Genomic DNA, 24,785 nt, shown 5'->3' on the forward strand with positions numbered 1-24,785 from the left:
AAATGAATTGCCCATTTTGAGACAGAGTAGTAATGTATATGACGAATGGCATTTCGCTTAGCTAGCTTTACACAATTCCATCATCGTTAGGTTACTTAAGGATGTATATGCCCTTATGTTGAGTTTGTCTTTGGGATTCAGTCTTACCAAGAACCCTCAGTTCTAGTTCTGCAGCACCTGACACTGACTTTCAGTTACTTTGGTCCAGAGTGGGACTGTTTTCTCTACTATATAAGAGAGTTGGAGGACTGTCGGAACATCTTAGTATAACTTCTGAATTGTACTAAGAAATAGAAACTTACCATTGAGCTCATGAAACATACAGTGATACTTAGGCCTGAAGTGAGCATCCAGTGACCTGGGTTTCACTCTTAGCCTGCCTCCAACTCAGTGTGTCACCTTCAATGTACTTACTCACTCTGTTCTTTAACCTAGAACCTGCAAAGAGAATCTGTCCTAATCCCTACCTTTCACAGTGATATTAGAAATAATAAAATAATTCACCTCTGTGAAGCACACTAAAATCCTACAAAACCAATTCTATGCAAAGATTGTTAAATGTGTATGTATAGGATTGCTGGTGTTTCGAGCCAGGAAAAACAGTAGCACCTACTCAGGTCACCACCACAGGAGGCCTCTTAAAAACAGGTTGACTCAGCTATGTGATGGCTTATGATTTTTATTGATACATAGTTCTCTTTTACTGCCAAAAGAAAAACTGTGAGTCTGGAAGGAAGAATTAAAAGTAGTAGCTTCTTAGGAAATTAGTGCTGCAATGAACTATGTCAGTTTGTTCTTTAAGCAGGTCTGGCAATTACCTTGGAATTCTAGGCCTTCATATTTTTTCCAAGTGTTTTTCTTTATGCTTCATCATTCCTGATGAAAGAAATGAAATAGTTAAGAGAAAAGCTACAGGTTGTTCTGAAAAGACACCAAGTTTCTCAGAGAAGTGGTTATCTTTGGTGGTGCTCTGACCAACAGTGCTCAGAGCTACACTGGTCAAGTGAGTAAAGCATGGCTTTTTTGAGTCATAATACGCTGTACCTTTTCTATTCCCATTGCTGCTTCCAGGATTTCTTATCTCCTGCCCTGGCAAATCATAACACACACACACACACACACACACACACACACACACACACACACCATCCCTGTCCAGTGCACCCAGTGGTAGGGGGAGGGGGCAAAAAAGACAAAGTCATTTATATAATGTGTCTCCCTTCTGAGCCCCTAATGGCCGAAGCTTTTGTTCTGCATTCAGTGGCTGCGTGTGATGGGCAGGAAGCCGCAGTCTCCCTTTGTTCCATGGCCTTATTCAGCAATTTAGATCCATCATAAAAATCAAATATGCATGTTGCAATCGCCTTGCCTACAGCAGCTTCAATTTTCACCTTTCTTTAATTTGAACTCTGCAGGGGAAAAAAGAGGAGAAAGGGAGAATGGGGGGGGGATTGTTCTGTGTTTTTGCTTAGTGGACTGTGAAAATAGGCAGTAATGAAAAAATATATTTTTAATCTCATAGATGCATCCCATTCAAAACAGCACATACCACCAAACCAGACTGGTAGAATCCCTTCTGAAAATGCCCTCAAACCATACCAGTTAGCTAAGGCTCCAAAACTGGATGTGAAATGATGGGAAAAGAGAAAAGCATGAGAGTATTACAAAAGAGTAGAAACAGGCAGACTGTCTTTCAGGCTTGAGGAGTCATCCTTTTCAGAGAGGTGACACTACACCACTTCTAATTATGGCCAAAAAGAATGTTTTATGTTCAGCTGACAGTCATGAGTTTCTTTTGTAAAAGAAATGATTTGGGGAAAGGGTTCATGGAGTGAGAAAGAGATTACATTTAAAGATATATTTCCTCTCCAAATAAAAATGAACACATTGACAGAGATGTTTTTGTCCACTTATTGATTTGCACACTATATTTAAAAATTTCCCAGAACTTCAAAGGATGTGCTCCCTGGGGTTCAAATAAATTTGCATCAGCAGCTTTGATATTGATTATTCAGAAAAATACAGAAACCCTTTACCTATTTCATTATTAGACTTAAGCAATGGCTTTACAGAGGGGTTCATGCCCTAATATAAACAATATGGCCAATATTTATTCGATTTATTAAAAAAATGAAAGATCTGAAGAACTGTGCCTCTTTATGCCTGGTTTCACTTACAATATAGATTTTGAAGGCTCAAGCTAAAGTTGAAGCCGACCAGTTTGAAGATTCTTTGCCTGTTCTTATAAATGGAGCTTTTTTAGGGTAATTCCAGGGAGATTTGCTGGAGGCAACATTACACAGACACTGAACATAATATAGCATGGATGCACACTAAAACAGTAATGTTGGGGATCATTCAAGGTTGAAAAGCCTTTGATTGTCTTGAGTGGAGCTTCTTCTGGAAGATGTACTGAATGAGTCTGGGATCAAAACCAATTTCACAAGTTTGATCCAGTTGTAATATGGAAATCTACCAGATTCTGCTGTGACTAATTAGAGATGTGTAAAGAGGGTTTCTCTTTCCCAACATTATTGATTTTCCTTTCAAACCCCCTAGTTTCACAGAGAAAACCTCTGGCATTTAAAAGTGTTCAATTTACTACAGTTCACTGATGCATGTAATCTTTGCTAACTGCATCCCATTTTCTCTGAACTTGGTTTTTCAGGCCCTCTTATGTTCTGGGTGTGTTTTAGATTTACTTTAGGTTTTGAGTGAAATCAAAGATGCACCCAGGACACATGAGCCCTGAGAGGATAAATTTAATACTGAATTTTTTTTTAGCTGTAATTTTTCCCTTCCCTCCATTGGAAATACGGGGAATTATCCATGCCCATAAAAAAGTGTAATTTTAAAAAGTGGATTCTACATAATTTAAGCTTACATATGAGTCAAGGGATTTATGTCTTCAATCTTATCTGTCCTGGAAAAAGTGAAAAAATTAAGATGGCTAATAGTACTTGGAATTTAAAACATTGGAGAAAATCTGTGATTGAATAGCATAACTCAGGCAAAAGCTATGGCTCTATGCCACCTCAACTCCTCTCTCCCCACCCCATCTTTTAACACTGCCCCATATCTTTTAGAATACTGTGAACAGATATCATACCCTGTAACTTTTCATTGAAGTCCGGGTCATATGCTGGCATTTTATGTTTTCAACTTCTCTCATGAGGAAAGATGCTAGATAGATGTATCAGATGATAAACATTGCATATTGGAGAGTGAAGCCTTTTCTCTTTGAATTTAAGATAATTTAATATATAAGGTATATCTTTAATTGAACATTTTCCTCTCTTTCATATGGGAACTTTTTTTGGTCCTTAGCTCTCTCTCCTTAAGAAATAAATTGTAGAAGGCACAGAGGTAAAAATTGTTTGACTATTTTCTTGACCAGTCTTCCTTTTCAGGGCACCTGGTTTACATTTCAGTCATTCCAACTACGAACATTATTCTTACCTATGCTTTACACATAAATGTTAAATTTCTTTTCCCTCAAGATTTGAGAGTCCTCAGAGTGCCTCTTTCCCCTCGGTATTAAATCCATGTTGAACTAATGACAAGTCTCAATATATACAGTCTGTATATATATATATAGAGAGAGAGAGAGAGAGAGATTTTATATATATAGCCTGTATATAGAGCCTGTCTCTATATATACAGTCATGTAGAAGTTGAGGGTACAGCCTCCAGAATTATACATTCTCTGTTCCAATTCTTTTCCATCCTTGACCAGCTCTATGACCTTGGGAAATTTAGGCCTTAGTGTCTTCATTTGTAAAATGAGTATACGAAGATAATAGCACCTGATTCATAGGATGGTGAGAATTAAAAGAGATTCTGTAAAATGTTGTTTCAGGTTGGGTTCCTAGGGAAGCAAACTCTCAGGTCAAACTTAACATTCAGGATGTTTATTATTTATTAGGAAGTGCATTTTGGATCAACACCTGTGGGAAATGAGCTGTACTGCATCCCAACAAAGACCTCAGCCAACCCCACAGGTAAGTTTTTTCAGCTGACAGTTGAGGGCTGTCTTCTTTTAGGACTCCCATCAACTGGTGAAATAAGTCCTTCATTCCTGAGGGGGATCTGGGTGGCATGTTACAATGTCTACCAGAAGTATTTAGTAAGTGTTCAAGAAATATTAGTTATATAGTAGTAACAGTGTATATTTACCTACTAGACCAATCTTATTTTTCATGATCCCAAACAGTTGCTTCCATTATATATTTTAATTACAAGAGGCAGTATAATGTTGTGGGAAGAGCATAGCTCTGGGACTGGACTTCTGGGTTTGAGTCCCGTTCCCCCAACTCTTTGAACAGTGCCAGGCATGTGATATACTCTCTTGTGCTTATTGTTATTACTGCTTTCTTTCTTCTCTTAAGTTAGACATGTAGGTACTTTGGAATCAGAGAATTCTTGGTAAAAAACCCAGCTCTATCACTTACCAGCTCTTTTGATCATGGGCATGTTATTTAATGTGATACTCAGTTTTCACATCTATAAAATAGAAATAATGATGTCCTTCATAGAACACACCAAGAATATGAAGGAATTATGAGCCTGTGTTTCAGTTCCTTATCCGAAATACGGGAATATCTTACCCTTGGGATATTGTGAAGATTATGTGAGCTCATATATGGAAAGCACGTAGAATGATGCCTGACACGAGGTACACATTCAGTTAAGCGTTAGCTATACGACAATTGTATAAAGCCCTCTACATAGTGCCTTGCATATGATAAGCACTCAGATATTATTTTTGAAGTCTGTCAAGGATGTTTTCTTTCTTCTCTCCTTTTAGCCTTTATTTCCTATTTCATCTGGCCTGCTGTTCTTTCTTTTTGATTATTCCTTTCCCTCACTTCCTTCAGGTTTTTGGATGTTATATGTGGGTCAACATTAAACCATATCCTCTAACTTTAAAAAAGTTAATTTTTTTTGGTTCTTGAGACAATAAAGCTGATGAGTGATTAAGCATTATCTTCGGGTACAGGAAGGCTCTTGTTACAGAAAGGATGGTTGCCCGTTCTTGTGCATCTTCAGGACAGAAGAAGAGAAATAGACTTAAATGTTGCATAAATACAATATGGATAACCAAAGAGAATGATAGAATCTACAACCCTAAGAGAGGCTAGACACAAAGAATATTCTTAATTTACCTAGAATAGCTGTGTACATGTGTTCCCAAAGAAAAGAGGAGATTCTTTGTTTTCCTATGCATAATGAAAAGGTTATTTTTAAAATTTTTAATTTAATTTTTATTTCATATTGGAGTATAGTTGATTTACAATGTTGTGTTAGTTACTGGTGTACAGCGAAGTGATTCAGTTATACATATACATATATACATTCTTTTTCAGATTCTTTTCCCATGTAAGTTATTACAGAATATTGAGTAGAGTTCCCTGTGCTATACAGTAGGTCCTTGTAGATGATCTGTTTTATATATAGTCGTGTGTATATGTTAATCCCAAGCTCCTAATTTATCCCTCCCCCCCAACCTTTCCCCTTTGGTAACCATAAGTTTGTTTTTGAAGTCTGTGAGTCTGTTCTGTAAATTCCTTTGTATCATTTTTTAAGATTCCACATATAAGTGATATCATATGTTATTTGTCTTTCTCTGTCTGACTTCACTTAGTATGATAATCTCTAGGTCCATCCATGTTGCTGCAAGTGGCATTATTTCATTCTTTTTTTATGGCTGAGTAATATTCCCTTGTATATATTTACCACATCTTCTTTACCCATTACTCTGTAGATGAACGTTTAGGTTGCTTTCATGTCTTGGCTATTGTAAACAGCACTGCAGTGAACTTTGGGGTGCATATATCCTTTTGAACCATGTTTTTTTTCCAGACATATGCCCAGGAGTGGGATTGCTGGGTCATATGGTAGCTCTATTTTTAGTTTTTTAAGGAACCTCCATACTGTTCTGTATAGTGGCTGTACCAGTTTACATTCCCACCAACAATGTAGGAGGGTTCCCTTTTCTCCACACCCTCTCAGTACACGTGAAACCTTGTGTGCACCCTGGAGTCTCTGTTTTCCCCAGTCCTGTGGAGCTCTTGCACTCGAGCCCTACTGGCCTCAAAGCCAAATGCTCTGGGGACTCCTCTTCTCAATGCCAGACCCCCAGGCTGGGTAGCCTCACATGGGTCTCAGAACTCTCAGTCTTGTGGGAGATCCTCTGTGATATAATTATTTTCCAGTTTGTGGGTCGCCCAGCTGGCAGGTATGGGTTTTGATTATATTGTGAAAGCACCCCTCCTACCATCTTGTTGTGGCTTCTCCTTTGTCTTTAGATGTAGAATATGTTTTTTTGGTAGGTTCCAGTCTTTTTTTGTCAATGGTTCTTCAGCAGTTAGTTGTGATTTTGGTGTTTTTGTGAGAGGAGGTGAGCTCAAGTCCTTGTACTCTGCCATCTTGTCTCTCACCCCTTGGGAAGATTCTAATGAATCCCCTTCTAGCCCCATGATCCTCTGATTTTGTTTTTCCCAAATATTTTAACTATAAATAGTACCTGCTAGTGTGTACCTCGCTTGGGCTATATTCTTCTCTTGTCATACTGTCCTTCCTGGTTTCATAATAGCTGATGCCCTTTATAAACATGTCAGAAAGGATCTTAGTTTGGCACAGCCATCTGCTATTTCTAACAACTTATAAATGTTTTCTCTTTACAGTAGTGTGTGATAGTAAATAATAAGGTAGCCATAACTTTCTTTTGCACTCCAGCGGAAATAAATAGCCTGAATAAATTCACCTTATTCATACACAGAGTTTTTTTGTTTTTTTGTTTTTAATAGCTACTTTATTTATTTTTATTTATTTTTGGCTGTGTTGGGTCTTCGTTTCGTGCGAGGGCTTTCTCTAGTTGCAGCAAACGGGGGCCACTCTTCATCGTGGTGCGGGGGCCGCTCTTCATCGCGGTGCGCGGGCCTTTCACTATCGCGGCCCCTCCCGTTGCAGGGCACAGGCTCCAGACGCGCAGGCTCAGCAGTTGTGGCTCACGGGCCCAGTTGCTCCGCGGCATGTGGGATCTTCCCAGACCAGGGCTCGAACCCGTGTCCCCTGCATTAGCAGGCAGATTCTCAACCACTGCGCCACCAGGGAAGCCCCCCAGAGTGTTTTTTTTTTTTTTTTTTTTTTATTATTATGTTTTAGATTTAAACACTGCCAAGTGTTAATATTTTACATTAAATTGTTATTTTGACAGGAATTTGATAGTATAATTATGGCCTTTATAATCAATCATGTAGAAAATCATCTTAAATAAACGAAAACTTAAGGAAAAGGAACATTTTGCTTGAGTTTATTCCATAGGAATAAGAGGAAGATTGGCACAAAATAGAAGCAGACATCTGTGGAAATAAAGGAGACAAATCTGCAATTCTCAATGTCCTAGACTTCTCTTTTGAGGATATTATCATGTAAAGATCTAGGAAATACACAGCTTCAAACATACCCATATATATATATATATATATATATATATATATATATATATATATATATATATATATATGGGTATATATATATATAAAAGCTGTATTTTGATGGCAAAGCTATCATCTTCATCATACTTTGAACTACTGTAGCATCTCCTACCCAAGAATCTCAAATTCCCAGAAATTCTATACATAATAGTTATTACATGTTAAAATACATGAATCATAGACCTTTTCTTCATGCAAGTCCCTGGGAGTGTATGAATTATATCTCATTGTTTTTAGAACTTTTTCTTTGAGTTACTCCTGATTATCTCCACTGAAGAGAGACCTGTGCCCTGTTGGTAAGTTTTTTAGAGACTTCATGGCACAGGAATATTCTCAATTATATTTCGTCATTAAGACATCATTCCTCAAGAATTTGAGGAGGCTAGATGGATTGTGAATGTGAGTGTGTGTGTGTGTGTAACCCACTAGAAGTATTTTTTTTTTTGTATTTTCATATCTCTTGTGCTTGGCATGTAGTTGGTGCTCAATAAATAATAATAGTTGAGTGACTCCATAAAAATATGTTGTTTTTTTACAGTTATTCTTTTGGGATGCTGTATTTTTATTACATCAATGTCCAAAACAGTTCTGGAATTGCCTTCAGAGCCTGCAGTACAGTCTTTTGAATACACTCATCTTTTCATATCAGTTAACATGTACTGAGTGCCTATGGTGTGTGTGTGTGTGTGTGTGTGTGTGTGTGTGTGTGTGTGTGTATTTATTTATTTATTTATCATCATGATTTCACCCATCAGTAGTTCATTTATTTTTAATTATAGCAATTGCCTGCCAATCTTCCATCTGTTAGTAACTGAGTGCTAAAAGGGGACAGTGAAAAATAAGAAATGGTTCCACTCCTCCAAGAGTTATAATTTAGCATTGTATGTACAAATTAAAATCTATGTACAAATTCTATTTGTAGAAGAAGTATCTGAGTGAGTTTCACGGAAGAGATAGCATCTCAGATGGAACTTGATGGATGTGGACAGCAGGCACAGAGAAAATTGTAACCAAGACCCAAAAGCAGAAAAGCATTTGGTTTGGTCAGAGAATGATGAATAGTAGTTAAGCTAGGAAAGAAAACAGGGAGGTAGATCTCTGGAGCCAGAATCCCTGGGTAAAAATCTCTGTAGTGAAACATATTATCTGCGTTCTTTGACAGGTGACTTGAACTCTGTGTCTTGGTTCCTCATCTGTAAAATGGGGATAATATTTTTACCTACCTTACAGGGTTGATTTGAAGAATAATATGTGTAACCACCTGGAATAATGCTGGGCACATAACAAGTACTATGTAAGTGTTAGAAGGTGAGAGAGTGGAGAATCTTCCCTGGAAGCCACTGAAAGTTTTTGAGCAAGAGGGCAAAAAGATAGGAGTTATGCTTTGAGAAGATGATCTTGGTGGTACTGTGCATAATTGATCATCAGAAAGACATTAGTTAAAAGAGAGAGAGGTCTTGGAAGGAGAAATGAGGGCTTGGACTGGGACATTGACTGAGGGAATGAAAAAGAAAAGATGGATGCAAGAGATATCATAAGGTCCCTAACGACACATGCATACTAACTTCTAAAGCTTTTGAATTGAGAGTATCTTTGTTTTTGAAACAATCAAGAGTCATTTGGAAATAAATCTAGTGACAAAGGTGGGAGATTTTTAGTTATATAACAAAAAAGATGAATTTTAATAGTAGTTAGGTGGATTTTGTCTGTGGCTTCTGAAACTGATACTCAAGGCAATTCCAGAAGAAATTTGCTAGAAAACAAAACATGTATAGTACATTTATCAGTGGAATAGATATGTAATTTTCCCCACTGTAAGGGAAAATCCTCACTTGGTTGTATGAATGTTAGTGTACTTATTTTAATCATCAGTAATATTGTACATACTAACTTTTTAATGAAAACATTTAATAAAGTTTAAAAATAAGTCATAATTTATAATGATAATTTCTTGCATACATTCTTATAGAATGAGGATAAAAATACTTAAAGGTTAAGGACCATAATTTGGCCTTCTATTCATTTTACTTACCATTTTCTGCTAATATATGTACCTCTTGGATGTTACCACATCTTGTTGATATTCTTTCTTTCTGTTAATATTTGTTTTTATATTCTATTAAAAAAATACCAGCTACTTAAAACAGAAGAAGGAAGGGAGGGTGGGCAAGCCAGGATTTGTCAACTTTAGTAACGACGGAAGCTGGAGATAAGACTTCTGTTACACTTGGGTGATCTGAAGGGCTTTGCATAGCTGTTCAAAGATGCATTCTTGCACTGCCATTTTCTATATTCTATTGCAGTCCTGATAACATTGGGTTTATTAAGGGTCTCTTTACCATATTGTTTGCCTTTGTGCAGTTCACTAAATGTTGTCCTCTATGCTGATTCTATCAGCTTTCTCACTTTACACCTGCCCTGGAATGATGATAAAGGGCCGAAAGTTTCCCTGAAAGAATTTCATATGAAACATTGAACACTATGTTTTACTTAAGACATCCTTTTTAGGTAAATGAACCACAATGCAAGTTTTTAAAGTTAAATTGCTACAAATGTTTCCAAGATAAACATACAACTTATAAATCTTTAAAAATTATCAATTAATGAATACATAATGGGATATACATTTGCACAATAATCCACAAAATACAATGATTAGTAATGAGCAGTCAGTTAGGAAGGGCTCTTGTGACTGGAGACTACACCAAGAGCGGGGTTCTTTTCCACCAGATATGTCCAAGGAACTCGACATCTGTTTTCATTTCCCATGGTGAAAAAAGGTTTGAAACAATGTGTAATATCCTAAAAATGAAACAGAACTCCTTGATGAATTAAGAGCAGAAATCTGGGTGGAAGTCATTGTGAACTGTAGTCTCTGCCTCTGGTTGAAAAGAAAAGACAGTAGGAAAATCCTTCAGTCATCAATTTAACCAAAAACGTCAAGACTGCCATTGGAGATACTGGAAGGAACTGGGTTCTCTTTGTCAATTCCAACATAGGACTTTCTTATTGATATTTGTTACCTAAGCCTTATTTTGTAAATGAAAACATACAAAAAAATCATTTGGCAGCAAAAATGCCAGTAATTATTTTTGAAACATAATTGCTTCTCAGCTTAAGGTTAACCATTTGCTACCTGTATCTTCTGCCAAATCCAAAGATAATGGGTTTGCCAAGCCCAGTAGTGGGAGATTGAGAGGCAAGAGACAGATTCAGGCTGCTAATTCTTCAGTATAACATCAGGCCAGTGAAACTGGAATGGGATGGAACCCATGATGGGCACGTTCCAAATTCCTAGATAAATCAGCAAAGGAAACATATGAACATCCAAGAGTGTGAGATTGAATTCTCAGCCCTGGATGCCATTCTCTCCTTGAGTACTCAGAAAATTCAAAATTAACTCTTGGTTATAAACAAAAAAAATTACCTGCTCTAACCGGCTGGTTTTCATTTGTTAGCTATGGTGTCTTAGTCTGTTTGGGCTGTTAAAACAAAACAGCATACACTAGGTGGCTTATAAACAACAGAAATTTATTTCTCACAGTTCTAGAGACTGGGAAGTCCAAGGTCAAGTTATCAGCAGATTTGGTGTCTGGTGAGAACCTGCTTCTTGGCTCAGATGGCTGTCTTTTCTCGGTCTTCACATGGGCAAGAGGTGTGAGGGATTTTTCTGGGGTTTCCTTTATAAGGGTACTAATCCCATTCATGAGAGCTCTGCCCTCATGACCTAAACATCTCCCAAAGGCCCCAGCTTCTAACACTACCACATTGAGGGAATAGGTTTCAGCATACAAATTTTGGGGGAACACAAATATTCAGTCTCTAGCACATGATGTTATCTTGTAGCTATTCAGGGCAGCAAATTTGTACTAGTCTGAAAAGCAGAAATAAAAACTTCACTTTTTTCAGGGACATTTCTGGCAAATGAAAGCAAGAACTTTACTGTCTGTTGGAAATGGCAATAAAAACTCCAAAACTCTTTGAAATAACACATTTTGTTACTCTTCTATATTCTACTGACTGTCCTTCTTACCAGTGCTTTGAAAGGAATTTGAGCAGTAACTGGGCACACAACCATGCCAAGAATTTAAATTGAGCTGAGGGCCTTCAAGCAAATAAGACTTCTGATAGCAAACAGAATTCCCTGGTTTATAGGTTTTTTAATATAACTAGTTGTTACGCAGAATAACCTCCTGTGGGATATTGATTACTGAAGTATATGTAAGCACTTGCTACATTGTGAAGCATCACCAAACGTATCTCCTTTAGGATTGTCCCCTTCCCATTGATGGATATAGTGGTCATTCATTCACTCAACAAATGTTTACCAAGTGCATACTATGTGCCAACTACTTTTTATAAGTACTAGAAAAATAGTAATGACTAAAACATAAAATTTTATGCATAAATATGTAAATAAAACAAAAATGCATAACAAAAATGAATTAATAAAGAACTTCAGAAAGTGTTAAGTGCTGTGAAGAGAAAAAATCAGACTATTGAAATAGAGTGTGAGGAAGATTGTGAGTTGTGGGCAGGGAACAAGGAGAAACATTTTAAATAGGTTAGTCAGGAAAGGTCAATCTGAGGATCTGATAGCTGAACCAGAGCCATGGGTGTTGAGAAGTCTGCCATAAATTCCAGGTGGAGGGAACAAGCATTGTGAAGACTCTGTGACAGGAACAAACTTGGCTTATTCAAGGAATGACAAGAAGGCCAAGTCATATAGTAAGTAAAAATCCTTGGAACTTGTAATCTTATAGCCACAGCATGACAAATGAATGAGAGAAGATAAATGCTAAAATCTCTTTACTTATAAATTTTTATTTTTGCATGTGTCCTTTCATAGTTAAAAAGACAAGATGAACCATTTTAAAGAACAGAATTATCTTGACTGTTTTACCACTTTCCCTTAGTGTCCTTAGAAATCTTTACCTTCGAATACCATGCCTCCATTCCTCCTTCTTTGACTATTCAGAAATATTCTGCCCAATGCTTACTTTTTGATAAAATTTACAAAGGAAATAGAGATTATTTCTTTTATGCCTTTTCATTATAATCTTATCAAAGAAAATGGTGGAGAGGAAAATGCTGAAGAAATACATACTATAGTAATTATATCTTTTGAAACAAATTCTGCCTTTGTTATAATAGATTCAGGCCATTATGTTCCATTAGGTCAATGTCACATGTGAATTTGGGCAGGTTATGCAACCTCTCTTGAACCCCAGTTTCCTCATCTATAACATGTGGAGGTTGATCTCAGGGTTGTAAGGATTACATGAGATCATGCACACAGCATGTTTAGCATAGTACTAGGCACATAGAATAGATCATGTTTATGGAGCACTTACTGTTATCATGAACATCTTCATTCCTTCCAGTCACCTCCCAGTAAACCTTTTCTGCAAACTTTTCAAGGAGCCCCAATAAAGCTTTATGTTGGCTTTTCCCTCAGCTCATGCCACTGATCAAATATGTTTCTCTTCAGTGTCCAGCTGAAAGAAATTGTATATTTATGAGACCATCTTTTGGTAACAAAAATGCCAGGAGCCAGTGGTCTACTAAAAACCTAGTATTAATTCAGGCTCCTGTCAAGCTCCTGACAAAACCTATACACACGGTGTAGCTATGCCAAGGATTCCAGAGCATAGGTGAAAATGTGTGAGTATGTAGCCCTTGATCTCCTGAGCTGCATTTGGCAAGTCTCTGGTCATTCATTTCTGTCTAATTAATGACATTCCTGGCATATGGGGATCATATAACACAGAATGTGTTCATACTCTGCCTGCAGAAACCCACTTTGTTCTCTACCTGAAAAAAAAAAATTGGCAACCTCTGCTTTTTGTTTCTTTATTGTGTAATTTTGAGTACAGTTGTTCTCTCTTTCTCTTCTTTCCCTCCCTCTCTCCCTCTCCCTTTTTCTTTTCTTTTCTTTTCTTTTCTTTTTTCCCCCTCCCTCCTCTCTTCCCACCTCTTCCATCCTTCCCTGTCCTTTTCTCCCTTCCTCCCTCCCTCCCTTTTCTCTCTTTCTCTCTCTCTTGCTTTTCTAGTAAAGGGAGAATAGAAGAACCTTTGTGGGGTTGGAGGTGGTCATATAATAGGAGGAAACTAACATCATCATCTGAACTGATTCTAGAAGTTTTCTTGAAACTCAAGAATAAGTTTGTTTCAGTAATGCTAACGTTATCATGGTCCTCTGAGAAGACCATGACCATTCCCACTGTCACATTTTAGCATCTGCTATTTTCCTTGCCTAAATGCTTTTTTCTCTTCTTTCATCCTTCAAGACCAATCTTAAATCTCACCCCTTCCAGTAAATCTTACTAACTCTGGACTTGGTTGATCTTTGTTCTTCCCCCCACTATGCTGTTAGATACTTTCTGCTATTTAATTCATATTATTGAGCCTTGCATATAAGTTTAAAGGCTTGTTTTCCCAGTTTAAGTTTTTTTTAGAGCAGTGACCATATCATAGACATTTTTAGTTTCTCGTTGTTTCCATTTCTCCCCACCCAACAGTGATCATGCTTTTTTTTTTTTTTTAGTTTATTTTTGGCTGTGTTGGGTCTTCATTGCTGCATGTGGGCTTTCTCTAGTTGCGGCGAGCGGGGGCTACTCTTCATTGCGGTGCGCAGCCTTTTCATTGCAGTGGCTTCTCTCGTTTTGGAGCACGGGCTCCAGGCACTTGGGCTTCAGCAGCTGTGGCACGCAGGCTCAGTAGTTGTGGCGCACAGGCTTAGTTGCTCCGCAGCATGTAGGATCTTCCCAAACCAGGGCTCCAACCCGTGTCCCCTGCATTGGCAGGTGGATTCTTAACCACTGCGCCACCAGGGAAGTGTCCCAATCATGCTTTTTAAAACACCTGAACATTCCTCCTTCCAAGGAAAAGGCCATGTTAGCAAAGTTTTAGACCTTTTGAACTGAATCAAAGACAACTGTATATTTTATAGCATCATAGATACTACACAAGGCAAAATTTAGCTGTTCTTGTAAGAAGCCTATCTATAATACAATAACAGACTGAGTTCAGTTAGAATGCCTCAGGGCATACCTCTATACCCTGTTTCACCCCAGATTTCCAAGTGAGTTTAGAACATCTGAGTCAGAGCATCTCCAGAGTCAGTCGTCTCTGGAGAAGTCATGCCAACCCCCAAATAAGTTAAAAATCCTTGAAGAAAAACTAGTTTTTCTTGTTTCTCCTATTATATGTGTTTGATCCATTTAGCTTCTCATTTATACCACCACCAGAAGCTAAAGAATGAACACCAGAAGCTAAAGAATGAACACCAGTCATTCACGTTTTAAATTTTTTGTTGATAGGTTTAGCGATTTGGCTAGAGAAGATAGGGAAAAGTCTGGAGTAAGAAGAAATTTAGAGACTTTGATTTTCATTTATCCACTCCTTCATTTCATCAGTTAATGACAAACCATAAAAACAGATTAACACTTAAAAGGAAGATCACTGTATATCTTCAGAAGGAAATAATACTTGTTGAAGTTAAAAAATATGGGAGATTTCAAAATAAAGAGGATGGTAGCTAGTAAGCTTTATTAGATAAACCAGAGAATATCATTGAAATCCTGAATAAACAGACCATCTAACAGAGGAAGATATCTCTACTTGGTAACTGCATCCTGCTGTGTAAGTTTAAAAAGGAAGAAGAGAAGACAGTGCTGAGTGAGGTGCCATGTATACCTGGATGTGCGCTATTAAAAGAGGTGCTTGATTGCTCAGTAATTGCAGAGCTAGGATCTTGGGGAGGCCTTTGTCATCCCTCCTTGGCTGACACCAGACGATAGTGTGGCTCTGTGATAAGAAACAGAGGACTAGTGTCTCCATGGTAACTAACTGAGCTCTATATATTACACCTCATTACAAATGAGGATAGATAGTAAAAAAACAAATAATATATTAACACAAAGAGGGAATATATATGTGTGTGTGTATATGCATGTATTCTGTCTTCTATCTAGAAAATGAATAAAATGAAATAAAAATGTGATCGCATTGAAGGGACAAGGTTGATAGGCCTTTTTCCCCATTGCTGCAGGTAAATACTTCATTTTTCAGTTCCTCTGATGGTTTTGTTCTGAACCCACCAGCTGTAGCTTGAAAGATTAATGATGGGCAGCAAAAGAACCTGAGAAGAGGCAGAGAGTGAATAGAAACCAGCACCAGAGAAGAAAGAGTACTGCCTGGCCTTTGGGACAAATAAATAAGGATTTACTCAAGTCTGCTAGTTTCATCCCCATAGCAGGAAAACCTGGAACCCATTAGAATGGAAACCTGGAGACTTTTATAATATAATGGTTCTTAGAGTTCCAACCTTGTACGGACTAGTGACAGTAAAAAAGAAAAAAAAGAGGAAAGGAAAACCAGCAGTTTCTTTCTAATTTTCTCTTCTGTAGGTATTGATTTTACTTTAACACAACTAACTTTACTGTGTCTCTCCTCACATAAGACCATTACACCTATGTGTAGATCTTTATAAGGTTAAACACATCTCCTGAAAGCTCAGCCTGTCTGTGTCATGAAAAAGACCAAATTAAAGAAGTCATCAGTGAGTAAACCATTAACACGAGAAATTAAAAGTTTTGATTCAAGACACAGAATGCAAATATTTGGTCAGAGAACAAAGACCCAGGAGCTTTTTGCAACTATTATATTAGCTTTGATGTATTAGTCCATCTGCCTTTAAATGAATGGCTTTAAACTCTGAAAGAAGGATCTTTGGTAGCCCAGCAGGGATTTTTGCTGATCCTTAAGGTTAGTTCCTTCCCTGCCTGTGTCTCTTTCTCAACCACTTTAATTTCTGAACAGGTATTTGGGTCATTGCTAGAAACGGAATAAATGTATTTTTGAAACAGAATAGCTATTTCATTTAATCTAAGTAACACAGTTTTCTGCCTTTCAGTCCTTCCTACTGATTTCTTGCTCTTGTACAAGGCTTGTGAAAACTCTTCATTAGAGTCTTCCAAGGTAGGGGTGACAAAAAAAGGGGGGTGGTGTTGGTATATACCCGAGAGGAATCAAAATATATGTCCACACAAAAACTTCTACACAAATGTTCATAGCCAAAAAGTGGAAACAGCCTAAACGTCTGTCAACTGATGAATAAATGACTATATGTGGTATATCCATACAGTGGAATATTACTCAGCACTGAGAAGGAATGAAGTACTGATACATGCTACAACATGGAACGTTGAAAACATTATACCAAGTGAAATAAGCAAGTCATAAAAGACCACCTATCATATGATTCCATTTCTAGAAAATTTCAAGAACAGGCAGATCTATAGAGACAGAAATGAGAAGAGTAGTTGTTTAGAGTTTGGGAAGGGGCATGGGGAGGTGAGAGTGACTGCTAAAGGTTACAGGGTTCCTTTCAGGGATGATGAAAATGTTCTAAAATTGTGGTGATGGTCATAAAACTTTCTGAATATACTCTGAGAAAACATTGCACTGGACATTTTAGATAGGTGAATTGCATGATATATGAAATATGTCTCCATAAAATTGTTACAGAAATAAAGGATCTAGGTGGAGATGAAGATAGTGATCTATAACTAGGATGACCATGTGTCCTGATTTGCCCAGAATTGTCCCAGTTTTTGCCAGTTGGGCCAATGAATTATTAACAGCCTTGCTTTTCCTTTCAAAACTGTCCTGTTTAGATGGTAAATTATATGGTCATCCCATATATAAAACCAGAAGTACTATGACTTTCTTCAGTGTGTCCTAAAGTTACCTAATGAAAATATCACTTGGGGTTCCTATTAAAAGTAAAGATTCCTGGGTCCCTCTCATGGATTCTAATTCAGTAGGTCAGAGGTAGAAACTGATGTTTCTAATAATTATCTAGTGCTTCTTATAAATTTTTGGCATTCACTTTTCTACTTTTTATTAAAAAAAGAAAAAGAGCTGACCTAATTACCTTTGGGGGCAAATAGAATTCCAGGGAGGTATGAGAAGGCTCTGCAGGAAACTTGCCGGTCACAGAAGGGTAGAAATCAATTCTGACTGTGATGAAGATCAAGAGAGCAAAGGGAATAACATACAGCACAAGTGATACTTCTAAGAAATATCCTTCTCCTCTTCCTTTTATTTTTAAAAGAAAATATATGTAACATCTATTATTCTGTAAGAATGAGTGAGGACAAAACTAGTAATGGTCCACCTGGAAGTTTGATCTCCAAAGTGGCCAAAGGTAGAGGAAGGTGGGTTCCAGGAAGGATATCCCTGGGTACTGCTGTCCTACCTCAGAACCTGATATCCACTGCCTTCAGTCAGACCCTTCTGGCTGGTTCCATTCTGCAGCCCCTGACTCAGAATTTTATTGCTGTGAACACTTTAGCACCAGGCTCAGAGGCAAAAAGAAGAACCCTCAGGTGAGGCAGAGGTCTCAGAAACATAGGAAAATGCAAGAAACTTTAGCTTCAGGACAATTGTTTTTAATTGCCATAGACTGAAGGTTTATGGCCCCCCAAAATTCATGTGCTGGAACTTAATCCCCAGTGTGATGGTATTTAGAGATGAGACCTTTGGGAGGTGATTAGTAATGAGGGTAGAGCCCTCATGAATGGGATTAGTGCTCTTATAATTGAGACCCCAGAGAGATTCCTTATCTCTTCTGCCACGTGAGGACACAGTAAAAAGACGGCTGTCTGTGAGTCAGGAATTGGGGTCCTCACCAGACACCAAATCTTCTGGTGCCTTCATCTTGGACTTCTCAGCCTTCAGAATTGTAAGAAATAAATTTCTGTTGTTTATAAGCCACCTAGTCTATGGTATTTTGTTATATCAGACTGTGCAAACTAAGACAACAAAGAGGAACAAAGGAAATTGGCAATAGTTTTTTTTAAATCAATATGAGCACTGGGGTATATAGCACAATGTGAACCAAACTTTTATAAAAAGCAGTGTGATAATATGCATGTATATAAATGTATATTATTGAATATTTGAAACTATTTGTAATTTATCATAATGCAGCATTAACTTCTGTTTAAAATATTTAGTCTTCATTGCATGTTGTTCATATGGAAGAACTCTTCACAGATTCAAAGTCTGAAATGAAGATTGTGCTGAAGAAGCCAGTGTATTCCCACATGTGTGAAATAGTCATAAAATGTCTTAAGGAGGAGGAAAAAGTCATTATGAACCTGTTCTCTCATTTGGCCAGATTGCTTTAATTCTCAGCCGTTTTTGCTTCTTTAATCAATCAAGAAAAAGCTCTCCTGCAGATTCAGAACTTAGAGGAACACTCCTCCTTGCTCCAGTCCATGTCCAAGCCTCTTGATCTCCAGGGAAGAGGTTGACATCTGGGGAGATTTCTTTGTTTCACTTTGTTCCAGCAAACTGTTTGAAATATTCAGGCCTTTTACTGGAATTTGAGAGTCTTCTTTCTCTCTTAGGTGCTATCTAAAATTTTTCAGCAGTTTAAAAAGTATTCTTAAAATGTTTTAAAAGGGATTCCTAAGTAGTTGAGGGACCTCCAGGGTGAATATTACTATTATTAAATAACACAAAGTAAGCTTCTATAGTTTCTAAGCTACTGCTTTTTAATGGAACATTCCATGTGTGCCTTTTAGGCTCCAATGTGACATTGATAAGATGTGTTAACTCATCAGATCAATGTGGCGATATTAATTATCACAGGAATATTTAGATGCCCAGGTTTGGTGCTTCTGTGTGATTGGACATACATAGACTGGAAAGGAAAGCAGAAGTTTAACATTGTCCGAATGACAAATATTTGGAAAGTTTTAAAAAGTTTGGACCACAAGGATTACAAATTTTAGGATTTCAGTGATGCAGATTTCCTGGATCCTGATAAGCAACAGAAATGAATTAAAAAAATTTTTTATTTTATACTGGACTATAGTTGATTTACAATGTTGTGTTACTTTCAGGTGTACGGCAAAGGGATTCAGTCATACGTATACATATATCTATTTTTCTCAAATTCTTTTCCCATTTAGGTTATTACAGAATGTTGAGCAGAGTTCCCTGTGCTATACAGTAGGTCCTTATTAGTTATCTATTTTATATGTAGTAATGTGTATATATCAATCCCAATCTCCCAATTTATCCTCCCCTCCCCTCTCTCCCCCCGTAACCGTAAGTTCGTTCTCTAAGTCTGTGAGTCTGTTTCTGTTTTGTAAATAAGTTCACTTGTATCATTTTTTTTTTTTTTTTAGATTCCACATAAAAGCGGTATCATATGATATTTCTCTTTCTCTGACTTACTTCAGTTAGTATAGTAATCTCCAGGTCCATCCATGTTGCTGCAAATGGCATTATTTTATTCTTTTTAATGGCTGAGTAATATTCCATTGTATATATGTACCACATCTTCTTTATTCATTCCTCTGTAGATGGACATTTAGGTTTCTTCCATGTCTTGGCTATTGTAAACGGCGCAGTGAACATTGGGGTGCACGTATCCTTTCGAAACATGTTTTCTTTGTATATATGCCCTAGAGGGGGATTGCTGGATCATATGGTAGCTCTATTTTTAGTTTTCTAAGGAACGTTCATACTTTTCTCCATAGTGGCTGTACCAATTTATATTGCCAAACCAACAGTGTAGAAGAGTTCCCTTTTCTCCACTCCCTCTCCAGCAATTATTGTTCGTAGACTTCTTGAAGATGGCCATTCTGACTGGTGTGAGGTGATACCTCATTGTAGTTTTGATTTGCATTTCTCTAATAATTAGTGATGTTGAGCATACTTTCATATGCCTCTTGGCCATCTGTATGTCTTCTTTGGAGTAATGTCTATTTAGATCTTCTGCCCATTTTTTGACTGGGTTGTTTGTTCTTTTGATATTGAGGTGCATGAGCTGTTTGTAAATTTTGGAGATTAATTTCTTCTTGGTCACTTCATTTACAAATATTTTCTCCCATTCTGTGGCTTCTCTTTTCATTTTGCTTATGGTTTCCTTTCCTGTGCAGAAATTTGAGTTAAATTAGGTCCCATTTGTTTATTTTTGTTTTTATTTCCATTACTCTAGGAGATGGATCGAAAGAGATCTTTTCTGCGATTTATGTCAAAGAGAGTTTTGCCTGTGTTTTCCTCAAAGAGTTTTATAGTATCCAGTTTTACATTTAAGTCTTTAATCCATCTTGATTTTATTTTTGTGTATGGTGTTAAAGAGTGTTCTAATTATATTTTTTACATGTAGCTGTCCAGTTTTCCCAGCACCATATATTGAAGAGACTGTCTTTTCTCCGTTGCATTGTCTTGCCACCTTTGTCATTGATTAATTGACCATAGGTTTGTGGGTTTACTTCTGGCTTTCTGTCCTGTTGCATTGATCTATATTTCTGTTTTTGAGCCAGTACCATACTGTTTTGATGACTGAAGCTTTGTAGTACAGTCTGAAGTCAGGGAGACTCATTCCTCCAGCTTTGTTTTTCTTTCTTAAGACTGCATTGGCTATTCAGTGTCTTTTGTGTTTCCATACGAATTGTAAAATTTTTTCTAATTCTGTGAAAAATGCCACTGTTAATTTCATAGGTATTGGATTGAATCTGTAGATTGCTTTGGGTGTAGTCATTCTGACACTATTTATTCTTCCAATCCAAGAACACAGTGTATCTCTCCATCTGTTTGTGTCACCTTTGATTTCTTACATTGGCGTCTTATAGTGTTCTGAGTACAGGTCTTTTGCCTCCTTAGGAGGTTTATTCCTACTATTTTATTCTTTTTGATGCAGTGGTAAATGGTATTGTTTCCTTGATTTCTTTTCTTGATCTTTCGTTGTTAGTGTATAGGAATGCAGGAGATTTCTGTGTATTAATTTTGTATCCTGCAACTTTAACAAATTCATTGATGAGCTCTAGTAGTATTCTGGTAGCGTCTTATGACTTCCTATGTGTAGTATCATGCCATCTGCAAACATTGATAGTTTTACTTATACTTTTCCAATTTGGATTCCTTCTATTTCTTTTTCTTCTCTGATTGCCATGGCTAGAACTTCCAAAATTATATTGAATAAAAGTGCCGAGAGTGGGACTTCGCTGGTGGCGCAGTGGTTGAGAGTCTGCCTGCCAATGCAGGGGACATGGGTTCAAGCCCTGGTCTGGGAGGATCCCACATGCCGCAGAGCAACTAGGCCCGTGAGCCACAACTACTGAGCCTGCGCGTCTGGAGCCTGTGCTCCGCAACAAGAGAGGCCGCGACAGTGAGAGGCCTGCGCACCGCGATGAAGAGTGGCCCCCCCTCGCCACAACTAGAGAAAGTCCTCGCACAGAAACGAAGACCCAACACAGCCAAAAATAAATAATAAATAAATAATAATAAATATACTCTGATATAAAAAATAAATTAAAAAAAAAAAGTGCTGGGAGTGGACATACGTGTCTTGTTCCTGATCTTACAGGAAACACTTTCAGTTTCTCACCATTGAGAATGATGTTAGCTGTGGTTTGTCGTATATGGCCTTTATTATGTTGAGGTAGGTTCCCTCTATCCCACTTTCTGGGAAGTTTTTTTTTAATCATAAATGGGTGTTAAATTTTGTCAAAAGCTTTTTCTGCATCTATTGAAATAATTATATGGTTTTTCTTCTTCAGTTTGTTAATGTAGTGTGTCACACTGATTGATTTGCAGATATTGAAGAATCCTTGCATCCCTGGGATAAATCGCACTTGATCATGGTGTATGATCCTTTTAATGTGTTGTTCGATTTGGTTGCTAGTATTTTGTTGAGGGATTTTCTGTCTGTGTTAATCAGTGATATTGGCCTGTAATCTTTTTGTGATATTTTTGTCTGGTTTTGATATCAGGGTGATGGTGGCCTCACAGAGTGAGTTTGGGAGTGTTCCTTCCTCTGCAATTTTTTGGAAGAGTTTGAGAAGGATTGGTGTTAGCTCTTCTCTAAGTGTTTGATGGAATTCGCCTGTGAAGCCATCTGGTCCTGGACTTTTTGTTTGGTGGAAGTTTTTTAATCACTGTTTCAGCTTCAGTGCTTGTGATTGGTCTCTTCATATTTTCTATTTCCTCCTGGTTCAGTCTTGGGAGGTTGTATCTTTCTAAGAATTTGTCCATTTCTTCAATTTTCATTGATCTTTTCTATTGTATTCTTCATCTCTATTTCATTTATTTTTTTAATTTTAATTGGGGTGTAGTTGTTTTACAGTGTTATATGTTAGTTTCTACTGTACAGCAAAGTGCAGTTCCCTGTGCTATGCAGCAGGTTCTCATTAGTTATCTATTTTATACATATTAATATATATATGTCAATTGCAATCTCCCAATTCATCCCACCACCCCCTTCCCCACTTGGTGTCAATGCGTTTGTTCTCTACATCTGTGTCTCTATTTCTGCCTTGCAAACAGGTTCATCTGTACCATTTTTCTAGATTCCACAATATATGCATTAATATACAATATTTATTTTTCTCTTTCTGACTTACCTCACTCTGTATGACAGTCTCTAGGTACATCCATGTCTCTAAAAATGACCAAATTTCATTCCTTTTTATGGCTGAGTAATATTCCATTGTATATATGTACCACATCTTCTTTATCAGTTCCTCTGTAGATGGACATGTAGGTTTCTTCCATGTCTTGGCTATTGTAAACAGTGCTGCAGAGAACATTGGGGTGCATGTGTCTTTTTGAATTATGGTTTTCTCTGGGTATATGCCCAGTAGTGGGATTACTGGGTCATTTGGTAGTTCTATTTTTAGTTTTTTAAGGAACCTCCATACTGTTCTCCATAGTGTCTGTATCAATTTACATTCCCAGAAACAGTGCAAAAGGGTTCCCTTTTCTCCACACCCTCTCCAGCATTTATTGTTTGTATATTTTTTAATGATGGCCATTTTGACCAGTGTGAGGTAATACCTCATTGTAGTTTTGACTTGCATTTCTCTAATTATTAGTGATGTTGAGCATCTTTTCATGTGTCTCTTAGCCATCTGTATGTCTTCTGTGGAGAAATGTCTATTTAGGTCTTCTGCCCATTTTTTGATTGGTTTGTTTGTTTTTTTGATATTGAGCTCCATGAGCTGTTTGTGTATTTTGGAAATTAATCCTTTGTCCATTGATTTGTTTGCAGATATTTTCTCCCATTCTGAGGGTTGTCTTTTCGTCTTGTTTACAGTTTATTTGCTGTGCAGAAGCTTTTAAGTTTAATTAAGTCCCATTTGTTTAGTTTTGTTTTTATTTCCATTACTTTGGGAGGTGGGTCAAAAAAGATCTTGCTGTGATTTATGTCAGAGAGTGTTTTGCCTACGATATCCTCTAAGAGTTTTATAGTGTCCAATCTTACATTTAGATCTTTAATCCATTTTGAGTGTATTTTGTGTATAGTGTTACGGAGTGTTCTAATTTCATTGTTTTACATGTAGCTGTCTATTTTTCCCAGCAGCACTTATTGAAGAGACTGTCTTTTCTCCATTGTATATCCTTGCCTCCTTTTTCATAGATTAGTTGACCATAGGTGCGTGGATTTATTTCTGGGGTTTTTATCCTGTTCCATTGATCTGTATTTCTGTTTTTGTGCCAGTACCATACTGTCTTGATTACTGCAGCTTTGTAGTATAGTCTGAAGTCAGGGAGTCTGATTCCTCCAGCTCCACTTTTTTCTCTCAACATTGCTTTGGCTCTTAGGCGTCTTTTGTGTCTCCATACAAGTTTTTAGATTTTTTGTTCTAGTTCTGTGAAAAATGCCATTGGTAATGTGATAGCGATTGCATTGAATCTGTAGATTGCTTTTGGTAGTGTAGTCGTTTTCACAGTATTGATTCTTCCAATCCAAGAACATGGTATATTTCTCCATCTATTTATGTCATCTTTGATTTCTTTCATCAGTGCTTTATAGTTTTCTGAGTACAGGTCTTTTACTTCCTTAGGTAGGTTTATTCATAGGTATTTTATTCTTTTTGTTGCAATGGTGAATGGGATTGTTTCTTTAATTGCTCTTTCTGATCTTTTGTTGTTAGTGTATAGGAATGCAAGAGATTTCTGTGCATTAATTTTGTATCCTGTAACTTTACCAAAGTCATTCTTTTCCAATTTGTATTACTTTTATTTCTTTTTCTTCTCTCATTGCCATGGCTAGGACTTCCAAAACTATCTTGAATAATAGTGGCAAGAGTGGACATCCTGGTCTTATTCCTGATCTTAGAGGAGATGCTCTCATTTTTTCACCATTGAGTATGATGATTGCTGTGGGTTTGTCATATATGGCCTTTATTATGTAGAGGTAGGTTCCCTTCCCTCTATGCCCCCTTTGTGGAGAGTTTTTTATCATAAATCGGTGTTGAA

The 24,785-nt window shown here is 37.2% G+C and overlaps 1 long non-coding RNA gene across 1 annotated transcript in view; it reads left to right on the plus strand.

Annotated features, from left to right (window-relative positions):
• Positions 1-24,785, plus strand: part of LOC133078832 (uncharacterized) — a 174,367-nt gene that overhangs the window by 64,246 nt on the left and 85,336 nt on the right. Inside the window, exon 2 of the long non-coding RNA XR_009697950.1 lies at positions 3,926-4,001. This is a non-coding gene — a long non-coding RNA (uncharacterized LOC133078832). The remainder of the gene's footprint in view (positions 1-3,925; positions 4,002-24,785) is intronic.

The sequence above is a fragment of the Eubalaena glacialis genome, chromosome 18 (assembly GCF_028564815.1).
Source record: "Eubalaena glacialis isolate mEubGla1 chromosome 18, mEubGla1.1.hap2.+ XY, whole genome shotgun sequence".
NCBI classification, from domain to species: Eukaryota; Metazoa; Chordata; class Mammalia; order Artiodactyla; family Balaenidae; genus Eubalaena; species Eubalaena glacialis.